This window comes from Microcaecilia unicolor, unplaced genomic scaffold (genome assembly GCF_901765095.1).
Source record: "Microcaecilia unicolor unplaced genomic scaffold, aMicUni1.1, whole genome shotgun sequence".
NCBI classification, from domain to species: domain Eukaryota; kingdom Metazoa; phylum Chordata; class Amphibia; order Gymnophiona; family Siphonopidae; genus Microcaecilia; species Microcaecilia unicolor.
The window spans coordinates 32,023-40,000 of record NW_021963788.1 but is presented as its reverse complement, the minus strand read 5'-3'; positions in this window follow the sequence as shown (position 1 = coordinate 40,000).

Here is a 7,978-nt window from a genome sequence, read left to right as displayed (position 1 = left end):
GGAGATCTGTCTATTCGTGGGGAGGCGGCTTCCTTCCCCCCACATACTGGAACAGCGGGCCCATTTACAAGGAAGACAAACTTATCATTCACAGTTGAAGTTACCTGTTCCTCTACTGGAAACGGCAACATCAAGTATCAGATTAACATCAAACAATGCTTCCATCATTAGAGATGCTAAAATCCTTACTTGGGATGAATCAACTATGGCACCCAGTATAGCACTTACTGCTGTAGATAGACTCCTCAAAGACATCATGAACAATCAGAAACCATTTGGTGGGAAAGTTATTTTCCTTGGTGGAGATTTTAGACAAACTCTACCAGTGGTACCACACAGTGATCGAGCTCAAATTATTGAAGCAACCATTAAATTAAATCAACTATGGAAAAAAATTGAAATACTGAAATTAAACAACAATGTCCGCTCTGTGGACTCAGATTTCAACAACTGGCTTATTACTTTAGCTGACAGAAATCTTCCATGTCCAGACGGTTTCAAAGATGTTAGCGAAATCCCACAGAAGCACACTTGTGACAGCGATATAGTTAATGCCGTTTTTGGTCAAAAAATTACCGCAGATACTGCTAAAAAGGCTATTCTTTGCCCCCAAAATGCACATGTTGACAAGATAAATGAGGCCATTCTAAATATTTTAGAAGGTGAGACAGTTACTTATTTAAGTTCGGACTCCATTCATGACTCCAATGATGAGGAACGTCAGTTATACCCTATAGAATTCCTTCATGAACAAACTCCAACTGGCAAGCCTTGCCATAAACTGCATTTAAAAATTGGAGCCATAATTATCCTTCTCAGGAATTTAAATACCAGGAGAGGTTTATGTAACGGAACTCGCTTAATAGTCAAAGACTTGAAACCTAACCTCATTATTAGTCAAGTAATCACTGGGTCAGCTGCAGGGAGTACTGTTTTTATACCACATATTGAACTAGCATCATCTAACACTGACCTCCCATTTACATTACATAGAAAACAATTTCCTGTGAAATTAGCTTTTGTAATGACAATTAACAAGTCACAAAGACAAACATTTGAAAAAAGTTGGCATTTTCCTACCAGACACCGCAGAAACAAAAGGGGTTCGCAGTTTCCACAAAAATTCAACAAAAGAAGGAAGTGGAAAACTCAACTTCAAGAGATCAATCCGAGACACCAGGGTGAGAAGCTCCAGGAAAGCTTTATTAGGACCCAATAAAGCTTTCCTGGAGCATCTCACCCTGGTGTCTCGGATTGATCTCTTGAAGTTGTGTTTTCCACTTCCTTCTTTTGTTTTATTTTCCTACCAGAACCAGTGTTTACACATGGCCAACTGTATGTAGCATTTTCACGGGTTCAAAAGTCTTCTGATGCAATTGTAAAAGTCATAGATGGTCCTGAACAAGGAAAGCTTTTCCCTCATTGTAACAAAGTTTTCACTAAAAATATTGTTTATAAAGAAATCTTGCAAATGTAAACAACCATTATATTTCTAATAAAAATTTTACAATTTCTGCGTACTCTTTATCTTTTAAAAAATACTATAAATAAAAAACACAAAAAAAGAAAGATTAAAACAAACAAAAAAAAAACATAGATAAAACAATCCGTATCTCATACCCCTGGAGCATATTACTCATTATACACCCTTCCCAATTATTACTTATCATGACAGAACATTTCTCCTAACGGTTCCCTTAAAAACATAATCGCCATTACATGATAACCTTGCTAGCGCCCGTTTCATTTGTGTGAGAAATGGGCCTTTTTTACTAGTTTGACAATAAGAAAAGTATTGAGAAAGAAAGGGAAGAAAGAGAGAAGACTCATAGACAAGATGTACTACAGAAACATAACTCCGAGAATTTATGGAAGCATAGCAGAAGGGATTTAGATGAGATTTTTGACCCCTCAGCCCCTCTATATTCCACCCACCCCCAAGACTGAATGTAGACCAAGAGGTTTTTTGATTAGGCAAGGTTTAGAGGAAAACTCTACATAGAAACAATGAAGAGAAACTATCAACAAAGGGACTCATATGTACACAAGGGGAGAGGGACAAGCAGGGGAGGAGAGAGAAATATTCTATAACATAAAATGATAGACAGCTACTACAATCGTTCCCAACCATTGGCACAGGAAGAACACTAAATAGAGTTTACAACCTGTCTAAAAGAGCATTAAATATGGATGATATAAAGGTTTTAGACAAAGGGCTGTCCTTTACACTGACAACTCATTATAATGTCTTTAATACTAAGGTCAATTTGTTCAGGTTTACACGTAAATTGAAGATCATTGACTATTTATCGAGACAAACTGCTAATGCATCAGATTTTTCCATTGTCAAATGAGAAAGGAAATGGATTTATCCTGTACTGTGCATACTCCCAATTATGTATAGCCCATTTAAAAGAGTTTGTTGAGAGCTTCATATGAGAAACAAGCTGTTAAGCTTAAATCCAGGTTCAGGGAAATGCTTTTATCTGAAACTTCTATTAATGAGTGCTAGAAAAGAGCGTCACAATCTGAGGGAAGGTGAGCCCTTGCACCGCAGCTGAACCCCTTCTGTAGCAGACAAGTGCCCTTGGCTGGCACTAGGTAAGATGATCTCAGGCAAGAACCTGGGCAGGGCTGGGGTCAGGCAAGGCTAGACTAGACAGGACAAGACTAGGCAGGGCACAACAGGATTAGACGAGGCTAAAACTAGACAGGACTGGGCAAGGCAAGAAAGACAAGACATGACCTAGATCCAGAGGAAGCAAGGAAAAGCAAGCACTAAATAAGCAAGGGTTAGAACTAGAACCCAAGCAGGACAAGACAAGACAAGGAACTAGGTTAAAACTGGGTCTAGACAGACAAGATGAGGGCAAGGCAAGAACTGGATCTGGATGGTACTGGACAAGACAACAAGCAAGACAGACAGGACTGGGACTAGATACCAAAGGCAAAGCAAGGCATGAAGGAAGGCAAGGTGTAGGCAAGACAGGGATAGTCAGGGCAGGAAGAAGAGCCCAAGGCAAGGCAAGACTGGCCAGGGCCAAGACAAGACAAAGTCTGGAGGCAGGATAGGGCTGAAGCATGGAGAATTGGCAGGACCTCAGAGACAAGACAGGGCTGGAGCTTGGCAGAAAACCAAAGACAAGGCAGGGCTGGAGTTTGGCAGGAACTCAGAGACATGGCAGGGCTGGAACATCGAAACAAGGAAAGGCAAGGCAGGAACATCTAAGCAAGGCTAGAACACAACAGGAACAAAATAGCAAGGATGAAGACCTTGTTGCAAAGGCAATGGGAGCAAAACTGGGCCTTCTTTAAGTACCGTGGGGCAGAAAGAGATGCTCCCCTTGGGAACTTCCAGCCATGCTGTGGCAAGACTATAAGAGATGTCTCATTAGTGCACATGCACCCTAGAGAAAAGGTGCACAGCGCACCATGCCGCGAGAATGAGCCACTACCCAGGGAAAAGCCAGAGAGCAGCGTAGGACTCAGCCTGATACCCCCACAGCATCGGGAGGTGAGTTGGAGCGCGAGTCATGGTGGGAGCCGTGACAAAGAGCAGGCCTCAAAGATAGAAAAGAACTCCTTCAAAAGATGGACAGACATGTATCTAACAAAATTGTATGTACCCTTGAGGTCAATCATTTGTCTAATGAGATTACAAAGAATATGCATGGACATTGGCATTTAATTAGAACTATGCATATTTTTTGCTGACAAAGAATTATTGACAGCTTGCAAAAGAAGTAGGAATTTGAGGGCGTTGTTAGTGTCATCTGCATTCCTAAGGTGTGAAATACCTATGAGACAAATCCCACAAAGATATTTCCCTTGTAGCAATTGCACAGTCTGCCCAGTAAATGCTGCTATTAAATGTACAATGCATCCTGTTTCTGGAAAACCTTTTATCCTGTGGCAATTTTCCAACTGCAAAACTGAAAATGTTATGTACGCTTGTTACTGCCCATGCAACATGTTGTGTATAGGTGAAATTCAAGCTTCTCTTATTAACCTACAAATGCACTCAATCTGCAGCCCCTCATTACCTCTCTACCCTCATCTCCCCTTACCCTACCTGTAACCTCCACTCACAGGACAAATCCCTCCTCTCAGTACCCTTCTCCACCACCGCCAACTCCAGGCTCCGCCCTTTCTGCCTCGCCTCACCCTATGCTTGGAATAAACTCCCTGAGCCCATACGCCAAGCCCCCTCCCTGCCCGTCTTCAAATCCTTGCTCAAAGCCCACCTCTTCAATGTCGCTTTCGGCACCTAACCATTATTCATCTATTCAGGAAATCTAGACTGCCCCAATTTGATTGACTGCACTTTTTTGTCCTTTAGATTGTAAGCTCCTTCGAGCAGGGACTGTCCGCTGGGTTAAATTGTACAGCGCTGCGTAACCCTGGTAGCGCTTTATAAATGTTAAGTAGTAGTAGTAGTAGTGAAACAATGCGAGCTATGAATAAGAGAGTGATTGAACATTGTAGTGCTATGAATAGGAAGATGAATGAGAAACCATTGGTGGATCACTCAATTAGAATAAGTACATAAGTACATAAGTAATGCCATACTGGGAAAAGACCAAGGGTCCATCGAGCCCAGCATCCTGTCCATGACAGCGGCCAATCCAGGCCAAGGGCACCTGGTAAGCTTCCCAAACGTACAAACATTCTATACATGTTATTCCTGGAATTTTGGAGTTTTCCAAGTCCGTTTAGTAGCGGTTTATGGACTTGTCCTTTAGGAAACCATAGATTTGAAGACTATAGGTTTTTTTGTCCTGCAGAAACTTGGGGGTATGTTTACTAAGGCGCATTAGCATTTTTAATGTGCCTTTAAAGTTAAGGCACGTTAAACGCTAGCGTGCCAATATATTCCTATGGGCGTATTAGCGTTTAACACGTGCCAACCATTAACGCACATTAAAAATGCTAACGTGTCTATAACGCGCCTTAGTAAACATACCCCTCAGTGTTCTATGGAGAAGAGGTGATGTAGACAAGATACTCATCAAACTGGAACAGAGGATGTTCTTTGAGTTCAGGACTGTAGAGCCTTTTGGACTCAATAAAGAACTTGACCTGCTGGCTTGCCTTTAGGCAGCCTCTTTTAGCTTCCTTGTGGGTTCACTTGTTGTTATCTATTCATTCTATTTACTTATTAATTATTTTTTTTAGTTTTTAGTTTGTTTATAAGTTTTATGTATTTTTTTCTGTTTAATGTGAAGGGGAATTTTAAATATGATGTCTAAATCCAACTTTGGATGTTTTGCTGAAAACGTCCAAATATCGAATCGTGAAAATTACCAGAAAAATGTCTGTTTTTTTCTTTGAAAATTGCCATTTCCTAGAAGTTGTAATGCTTAGTGCATCTATCTTTTTGGACCATTTTCAAAAGAAAAATGTCCAAGTGAAAAACACACAAAATCAAGCCAATGGGATGTAGGAGGAGCCAGTTTTTCTAGTAGACTGGCCACACAGGCATCCCAGCAGAGCACCCTAATGGGCACTGCAGTGGACTTCACATAAAAGCTCCTAGGTGCACATTTCCACCATTACCCCCTGATATTGTATGGTGAGTACTTCAAAACCTACAAAAATACTTACTGTACCCAACTATACGTCACCTATATGTGTGTACAGTAGGTGTTGGGGGGCTGACACTTTCCACCACGTCTAATAGTTAGAGTGGATTGTGAGCCTGGGTCACCTTCTCTACAGTGCACTGCACTGACCACTAGGCTATTCGAGGGACCTGTTTGCTGCTCTAATAGGACTTGTCATAACATCTAAAGCTGTCACACTACTACTACTAATCATTTCTATAGCGCTACTAGACTTAAGCAGCGCTGTACACTTGAACATGAAGAGACAGTTCCTGCTCCACAGAGCTTACAATCTAATTAGGACAGACAAACAGGACAAACAAGAGATAAGGGAATATTAAAGTGAGGATGATAAAATAAGGGTTCTGAACAAGTGAACAAGGGCTAAGAGAGGCTGGTATGCACTGTTTCATTTACATCTTTGTGGGGTGGGAGGGAGTTGGTGACCACTGAAGGAGTAAGAGGGTGTCATTCCTTTATTCCTGTAGTGGTCAGCTGGTCATTTAGGGCACCTTTTTTGGCTTATTTATTAATAAAACAGGCCTAGACCAAAACATCCAACTTTTAGCCCTGTTCCATCATGGCAGAAAAAAGTGTTAGAAATGCTCAGATCCTGCCCTTAACATGCCCTTTTGTAATTTGAACGCATGTGTGATGGACTTCATAGAAAGACGTCTAAAAATTGGTTTTGGATTTGCCCTCTTTTTAATCCGCTTTTATCCAGTTTGAATTTGTGAGAAAAACGTCCAAATGTAGATTTATGCCACTTTTTGGATGTTTTTCCTCTTTTGAAAATGAGCCCCATAGTCTTCTGTATAAGTTTTTATAGCTACAACATTTTATTTTATATTATGTGGAGGGGCATTTTCGATATGATGTCTAAATCCAACTTTGGACGTTATGGACTAGATTCTATATATCATGCCTAAGAAATCAGCACTGAAGTGAAATTTGCATAAGCATATTCAATAACGTACATCTTAATTTAGGCGTACTTTATAGAAAAAGCTTAAATTTCTGCACAGTTTATAGAATATGCCAAGCGCTGGTCCATGTGACTAGATTTAGTCACAGCCAATTACACCAAATAAAACCTGGTGTAAATCCCGATGTCTAAATTAAACATGGAGCGGGTGTATTCTATAACACTGGTGGACTAAGGGGGGGGGGGGGGGGGGGGTCATGTATTAATCCTTCTAGTGTATAAAACAAAAGAGAGGGAACGAAGTACAAACTAAAGTCCAAACAAAAAAAAAAAAAAAAACAGCACCACGGGCCTTTAAAAATGGAACACAGTTCTTTAATGAATGAGCCTTGACAAAAAGACCCGACACGGGCCGTGTTTCGGTGACTAGCACCTGTGTCAGGGGTCACAGTGATGACGTGGAAAACTTGGGGAATAACTCGAATATATTCCTCTACAATATATTATTCCTTACCCCACGTCTCATGTAGTAAAAGCTACAAAGCACCAAGGCACTTTCACTTTCTGTATCAAAACGGATGACATGTAGTAAAAGCTACAAAGCACCAAGGCACTTTCACTTTCTGTATCAAAACGGATGACATGTAGTAAAAGCTACAAAGCACCAAGGCACTTTCACTTTCTGTATCAAAATGGATGTCATCCATTTTGATACAGAAAGTGAAAGTGCCTTGGTGCTTTGTAGCTTTTACTACATGAGACGTGGGGTAAGGAATAATATATTGTAAAGGAATATATTCGAGTTATTCCCCAAGTTTTCCACGTCATCACTGTGACCCCTGACGCAGGTGCTAGTCACCGAAACACGGCCCGTGTCGGGTCTTTTTGTCAAGGCTCATTCATTAAAGAACTGTGTTCCATTTTTAAAGGCCCGTGGTGCTGTTTTTTTTGTTTGGTTTTAATCCTTCTAGTGGTCATCTGATCATTCAGGGCACCTTTTTGTGACTTAGTCATGGTAAAAAACAGATCTAGACCAAAATGCCAAAACTGTAGCCCTGGATGTTTTGTTTTGTTCTATTAAGGTAGAAAAATGTCTAAGTATTGGGAATACCCAAATTTCGCCCTCAACATGTCCACGAGATGCCCCCTTTTGAAATGGGTGCACTACATATGAACTGCATAGAAAAGGATTAAAAATAGGTTTTGAAAATACCGATTTGGATATTTTGGAAACAAAAATATCCAAATGCCACTTAATGCCATTTCTTTTAGACATTTTTCTTTTTTTTTTTAAATGAACCCCGTGGTCATGTACAATAGGTTTGCATTCAGTTATGCTATTTTCATTCCTAGTGATGTGGGGACTAGGGTGAGTGTTTTAAGGTTGTATGCACAGTTTAAGAAGCTTATGATATTCTATTCACTATTTATTGATTGATGTACTTTTCTT